This window comes from Sesamum indicum, linkage group LG13 (genome assembly GCF_000512975.1).
Source record: "Sesamum indicum cultivar Zhongzhi No. 13 linkage group LG13, S_indicum_v1.0, whole genome shotgun sequence".
Classification (NCBI taxonomy): domain Eukaryota; kingdom Viridiplantae; phylum Streptophyta; class Magnoliopsida; order Lamiales; family Pedaliaceae; genus Sesamum; species Sesamum indicum.
The window spans coordinates 3,520,852-3,528,241 of NC_026157.1; the positions used below are offsets into that span (position 1 = coordinate 3,520,852).

Consider the following 7,390-nt stretch of genomic DNA (forward strand, 5'->3'; position numbering starts at 1 on the left):
AAAACAGAGTAAGACCGTGTACTTCAAGAATTCGTGATCTTTAAGTAGTCATCATACCAAGTTTTCCATTGGGCAGACAAATTCATTTAAACAAGATACATTTAATTTCACAAAGCAAGAACCCTAAATCAAGAAACTTAAAAAAGAAAAAAAAAACTCACTTGCTTTGATCAAGAAGTACCTACTGAAAAAAAGAAGAAACTGAGGTTGGAGAATGGTTGGTGGCTGTCAGCGGAGGAAGGCGCGGCTGCCTGAAATGTGAGAATTGGCTGCCGTCGAAATGGGACGTTTTTCTTGGCTTTTTTTTTTCATATGGTTTTAGTGTGTGTTTGGTATTTTACAACGGATAATAAAATTTGCACTGGGCTGGGCCGGTCACTCTTTGTTGGGCTTTAATGGATAAGTTTTTTGATCTTATTTGCCACATACATTTAGTTCTATAAATATAAATAGTTAATTACATTAATTTTTATTAATTATTATTTGTCATCATTATTTTTTATTTTTTTTAATCCATCCATTTATGTTAAATTTAGAATTATTTTTTTATTATAAATCTTTCAAAATTTACATCAATTAGGTTTTATAATTTAAGTAACTTAATATAAAAACCTTTCTCAGTTTTTAAAACTCGTTTTGTCCATCAATTAATAGATACCATATAATTTTTTTTATTTTATTATACTTATCATTATTTCATCATATTTTTTTTTTTTACGTACGTACATACTTATTATTGATTTTGTTTAAGAGGTCATGCAACAAAAACTACAGTGTTTAGTATCAATTAAAAAAAAAATTATTATTTTTAAATTAATAAATTTACAAATTCTTTAAATTATAAAAATTATATTTATCTGTTCAAACGTTATTGACTCAATTAAAAGTTTAATTCATTTAAATAAATAATTCAGTCAACGGAGGAAGGCGGCTGCCTAAAATCTTGACGACTGATGCCACCGTTCAAATAGAATGAACAAATTTTGTTTTTCTATATTTTTTTGCTACTTCTTCATTTTCACTTTCAACTGATATTTCTATAATTTATAGTGTATGTTTTAGTGTGTGTTGTGCATTTCACAACGGTAACAAATTCTTAGTTTTACAACTCACTTCCAATTGGTTTGAGCCGGTGGCCTTAAACAATCTCTTTCAAAATTCACATTAATTAGTTTTTGTAATTTAAGTAATTTTATATAAAAACCTTTCACAATTTTTAAAATTCGATTTTGTCCATCAATTAACGCTATAATATTTTTTTATTTCATTATATTTATGTTTATATCAGAATTTTTTTTTATGTACGTACATATTAATTATTGAGGTTGGAGAAACTGAGGTTGGAGACTGGTGGCTGCCGACGGAGAAATGTAACTGCCTGAAATGTTGAAAACTGATGCCGCCGATGAAATAGAACGACTAAATTTTATTTATTTCTTTAATGTCATCTATTGTTATAATTCCGCCGATGAAATAGAACGACTAAATTTTATTTATTTCTTTAATGTCATCTATTGTTATAATTATTATTAAATTAAACTACAACGAATTTCTAGAAAGTTTTTTTTATAATTATAAATATATCTTATATTTAAAATTATAAATATATTTAAAACCAATGAACATCTAACAAAAGTACTTATTTATGGATAGCTGTTATAAAAAGTATTTATTAGATAACAATTTTAACAAATATTCATAATTTTTATTGGATAAATTTTATTCTTAATATTTTAATTACACATTTTGAATTAATGTATTTGAAACTATTATTGCAACTATATTTTTTCAATGAATAACTTTTAAATTTATAAGAAAATCCCCTGACACATGAGCAAGCGCCCCTTGATGGGAAAATCCCCCCATTGCATCGGCAATCTCCGTCTGCTCCTCCCATGAGAGTACTCCCCCCGAAAGCTCTACCCCAAGAGTACTCGCTGGAACTGTTTCTAGCCTCGAGCAGTTGGTTCAGCGTTCTTGCATCACTTCTCTATGAATAAAAAGTTTCAAAAACGGCTGCATTTCTATTTACCATCCGCTAAATTGAGGGTGAGACTCTGAGAGACTACATGCAAAGGTTCGTGGACGCAGTGCGTGAGTTTCCCCATGTTAATCATGAGTTATTAGCCAGTATTGTCCAACAAAATCTGCTAACAGGAAGATTCAAGGAATCCATAGCCGGCAATCCCCCTAGAACTATGGAGGATTTACTCATGCGCTCCCATAAATCCATCCACATTAAGGAGTCGAATGCATCAGATCCTTCCCTCAATAGCAAAAGGAAGGGTCGGGAGAGGAAAAGGAACCGAAGAAAGAAGAACGCAAGCATGTACCTCGGGCGAGGTTCGCTCACTACACCCCCTTGAACGCTTCCAGAGGGGAGATATTAGTCGTAGCTGAGCAGCAATGGTTAATCAATTAATGGCCATGGAAAATGAAAGACAACCTTAAGAGACTCAAGTCCAACAAATATTTTGGCTTCCACTAAGATAGAGGGCACACGACGAAGGAGTGCCGCCACATGAAAAATGAGATAGGAACCTGATTTAGTGAGGATATTTGAAAGAATACGTCAACTAAGGATTGAATCCCCAACCTCGGGATCCAATGTCCACACAGACCAAGAACGACGACAACCTCCCCACTGCAGGGGTGGCCCGGCGGGTGATGACTCGGCTAATGCAAGAAAGGCTCTCGCTCGAGCAGCTAGGGGAAACCACGCGCAAGCCCCTATTCAAGTTTACAATATTAGTTTGAAACAAGGGATGAGATTTCATTTAGCCAACAGGACTTGGACCCAGTGAGGAATTAAAACAACGACGCCCTGGTCATCTCTGCCACGATCTCTAACTTTTGGATCAAAAAAATTTTAGTGGATAGTGGGAGTTCGGCGGACATTATATTCCACGACGCATATGTCCAATTAGGGATTGACAATGCTCAACTTCTGAAGGTGAACGCCCCACTCACAGATTTTAGCGGAAAAATAATCAAACCAGTAGGGGATGTAATGTTAACAATGTCTCCCGGCTCTTATCCAAAGAGGTCCACCAAATTGGTGAAGTTCCTCATGGTGAAGGCTCTATCTGCCTACAATGTTATCTTGGGGAGACCGAGCTTAAACCTCTTTAGAGCGATAGCATATACTTTCCACCTGAAACTTAAATTCGCCATCCCTAACGGCATGGGAGAAACCATGGGGGACGAGAGAATGGCCAAGGAATGCTACGTGAGTACCCTTAAAAGATCGCGTGAGAAACTGAATGAAGCAGCCGATGAGAAAACAAAGAGAAAGATGACTGATGGAAGACATGAGATGAGAGACACCGCGGAAGAGCACGTAGGAACAACCTATGGGGAGAAAAGAGTTGAAGCCAGAGTTGAAGGTGATCCACGGCGAGAAGACGATGAAGATAGACACGGCGATGTGTCACAAAGAGAATTTAACTCAATTTTTGATAAAAAATGAGGAAGTGTTTGCATGGAGCATGACGGATTTTTATGGGATCTCACCTAACGTTATCACTCACCAGCTCAATGTAAAATCCCGAAGCAAAACCTATAAAGCAAAAATAGAAAAAGGATATTCGAGCTGGAGAGAAGTCAAGCGATAAGAGCAAAAATGGATAAGCTGCTTAAGGCCGAACACATATGCCCGGTGCAATACCCCGAGTGGCTGGCTAATGTTGTCTTGGTTCCGAAGCCAAACGAAAAATATCGCATCTGTATTGACTTCACAGATCTGAGCAAGGCATGTCTAAAGGATCCCTTCCCCCTCCCACGTATTGACCTCTTGGTTGACTCCACCTCCAGATGTGAAATGTTGAGCTTCCTAGACGCATATCAAGGCTACAATCAAATTCCTTTGGCCTCTGAAGGTCAAGAGAAAACAAGTTTTGTCACGGACCAAGGGATCTTCTATTACAAGGAGCTGGCGATCAAATAATTCTTCACATCAGTTAGTAATCACCAAGCAAACGGACAGATGGAGGTCACCAATCGGATAAACCAAATTGGTTGAAACATGGAGGTCTACATAGATGACATGTTGGTTAAGAGTGTGAAAGAACAGGATCAAATCAAGGATCTAGAAGAGTGCTTCCAAATATTGAAAGCTTTTGGCAATGAAGTTTAATCCCGCTAAGTGTACCTTTGGAGTGGGGGTGGGGAATTTCTAGGGTACATGATCTCCAAGAGCGGAATAGAAGCAAACCCCGACAAAATTAGCACTGTCATGAACATGCCCCCACCAAAGTCGGTCGAAGAGGTACAAAAACTCGTGGAAAATTGGCATCCTTGAATAGATTCATTTCACAATCTACGAATAAAGGCCTACATTTCTTCAAGATCCTTCGCGGCGCGAAAAAGTTTGGGTGATGCTAATCCATCCAAGAAGCATTTGACGAGCTGAAGAAGTATTTATCTTCCCCGCCTTTATTGACGAAACCTAAAATAGGATAAACCTTCTACCTTTACTTGGCGATTTTAGAAAATGTTGTTAGCTCAGTTTTGGTACGAAAGGAAAACAAAGGGCACCACCTGGTGTACTAAGTTAGCAGGATGTTGCAGGGGGCTGAATCCAGGTACTCCTAAATTCAAAACTAGCATTCTCTTTAATCACTGCAGCTAGAAAGTTGAGGCCGTATTTTCAGGTGCACCTAGTGGTTGTGTCGACAAATCATCCTTTGAAGCAAGTGTTGTCGAGTTCGGAGCTCTCTGGGACAATGGTCAAGTGGGCAGTAGAGTTAAGTGAGTTTAGCGTCGAGTTTCACCCCAGGCCAGTCATTAAAGCACAAGTGCTAGCCGATTTCACCGTCGAGTTGGCGTACAACGCGGCAAGTATTTCTACGCTTTCCTGGAGTATGCACATCAATAGATCATCCACATCGGCGGGAAGTAGGGATGGAATAGTTCTAGAGAGCCCTAAAGGAGATGAATTTGAGTATGCTATAAAATTAGAATACCCTCGTCGAATATAAGGCATTTTTAGAAGGACGTAAGTTAGCTTTGGACGCTGGGGCGAAAAAGATTATCATTTATAGTGATTCACAACTGGTGGTTAACTAGATCCAGGGATCCTTTGAGACACGAGATGAAAAAATGGCCAAGTATTCCCTGAAAGCGAAAAATCTATTTGAGAAGTTCGAAGAAGCCTTTGTTGTTCAGGTGTTGAGAACAGATAATGCTGTAGCCGACCAACTAGCCAAGTTAACAAGCTCGATGGCAGCCATCCGAAGCAGAAGAATCACTTTTCTCTCGTCGCAAAGAGCCGTGATACAGGAGCAAGAGGAGATTATGTGCGTGGACCCAACACCTCTGAGTTGGAAAGAACAGATCGTCAGATTCCTAACTGATGGAACTATACTGGAGGACCAAAAAGAGGTAAATGCCTTGAAAGGAAAAGCATCCCGCTTCATTATGATAGATGGAGACATATACAAACGTGGTTTCTCGCTGCCCCTCCTAAAGTGCCTGACTCCTGAAGAGGAAAATTATGTCCTAAGAGAGATACATGAGGGAATTTGCGAAAACCAACTTGGACGAAAGGCCTTAGCGGGAAAAGCCCTCAGGCATGGATTCTTTTGGCCAACGATGATCTCCGACGCACATGAGTTGCTAAGGCGATGCCGTTCATGCCAAGAACATGCAAACATTAATCACCAGCCGACAGCGCTAATGCAACCCCTTGAAAGTCCCTGCCCTTTTGATCAGAGGGGTTTGGACCTAGTTGTCTCTTTTCCACAAGCTGCAGGACTAAAAAAGTTCTTGGTTGCGGTGGACTATTTTACAAAGTGGGTAGAGGCCAAGCCGTTAGCCAAGATATCGGAGAAAGGTCAAGTTCCTAAGGAAGAACATCATATGACGTTTTAGATCCCCGGTGCCATAATATACGACAATGGGACTACGTTTTCGGGGAATAAACTTAAGGACTGGTACAAGGAGCTGGCGATCAAATAATTATTCACATCAGTTAGTAATCACCAAGCAAACGGACAGATGGAGGTCACCAATCGGATAATCCTTTAACATTTGGATACTCGATTGGGAACCGAAAAGGGAACATGGGTGAGTGAGCTCCCTAGAGTTTTATGGGCATATCGAACGACACCAAGAACTCCTATGGGAGAATTCCCGTTTAACCTATCTTATGGGACAAATGTTGTAGAGCTGGCAGGAATAGGAGAACTTTGTTGGCGAGTGAAAAATTACAACCCTGACTACAACGAGCAAGGGTTGAGGATGAACGTAAACTTTTTCGAAGAGGGCAGAGAAAACGCCACAATCCGGGCCACTATGTATAGAACCAATGCGAGAGTCAAGCCGAGAAGTTTTCAAGTGGGATATCTGGTGATGCAAAAAGCCGAAGCTTCGGGCCCCATTGGGAAGTTGGATGCAAAGTGGGACATCCCTCGCACGTGGAACATCGCAAATCTCAAGAAGTATTACTGTTAAGTTCTCTGGGTATGTAAAGTTCACTTTTTGAATGTTTTGTAATAGGGAGCAAAGTAGAAGTGTAGCGTTTTGTCCCTCGCCATCGACCTCTTGTGAAACTCTTGTAATTTACGCTTAAGTAATGAAGTTAATTTTCCCGCTGTAGTTCAAAATTTCTTTGATAAGGGGGATCTATGAATTTTCGAGAGGCCCCCTTGAGGTACCAATTGCCCCGGGACCTCTAACAAAAAATCCACTAAGATCAACCCCCAGCGACGTTATCCTCGGAGAATTTTGCCTCCCTAAATGAAGTTGGCAAAGATCCAACTCCGGGACGCGAGCGAAATCATCCCTTGAGGCAACATCCAATCAAAATACATTGCGTAAAAAAAGCAAACTCATCCTAGAAAGATACAACGCGAGTGACATAAAAGCCGATTAAGTAAAATACTACAAAATCATGAGTTAGAACCGCCTACTTACAAAATCGCCCCATATGAGGCGAAGCGGTCATCCTAAATAATATGCGTTGATTACATGGAGAGTCAAATTCATACTAAACAAAATAATCCGATTACATTCCGAGATTAAATCCTAAGTAACAAACGAAAAACTACGAAACTTTTAAACTTGGGGGGCTCAACCGTCGGCAACTTCCACCACCTCCTCTTCACCCTCCGACACCTCAGGATCGAGGAGCCCATTGTCTTCTTCAACAATCCGGCCATTCTTGCGAAGGGTCCAACGAAGGACACGGCGACACCTTCGAATTGCATCATCATAAATAAGAGTTGCCTTGTCAGTTAAGATCGTATCGAACGTTTCTTGGACAGCTTAATCCCATGCCTCATTGGAAGGAATCCTCATTATGAGTTTTCCATCTTGAATCTCTTCAAGACATTCTCAATGTACAAGGATTGAGTTAATCCTAACATCCTTTTGGATCTATCCTTGTAGA

The 7,390-nt window shown here is 39.8% G+C and overlaps 1 long non-coding RNA gene across 2 annotated transcripts in view; it reads right to left on the reverse strand.

Annotated features, from left to right (window-relative positions):
* LOC105176317 overlaps positions 1-7,390 on the reverse strand; it is a 32,706-nt gene that overhangs the window by 1,614 nt on the left and 23,702 nt on the right. The gene's annotated exons all lie outside the window — the stretch shown is intronic.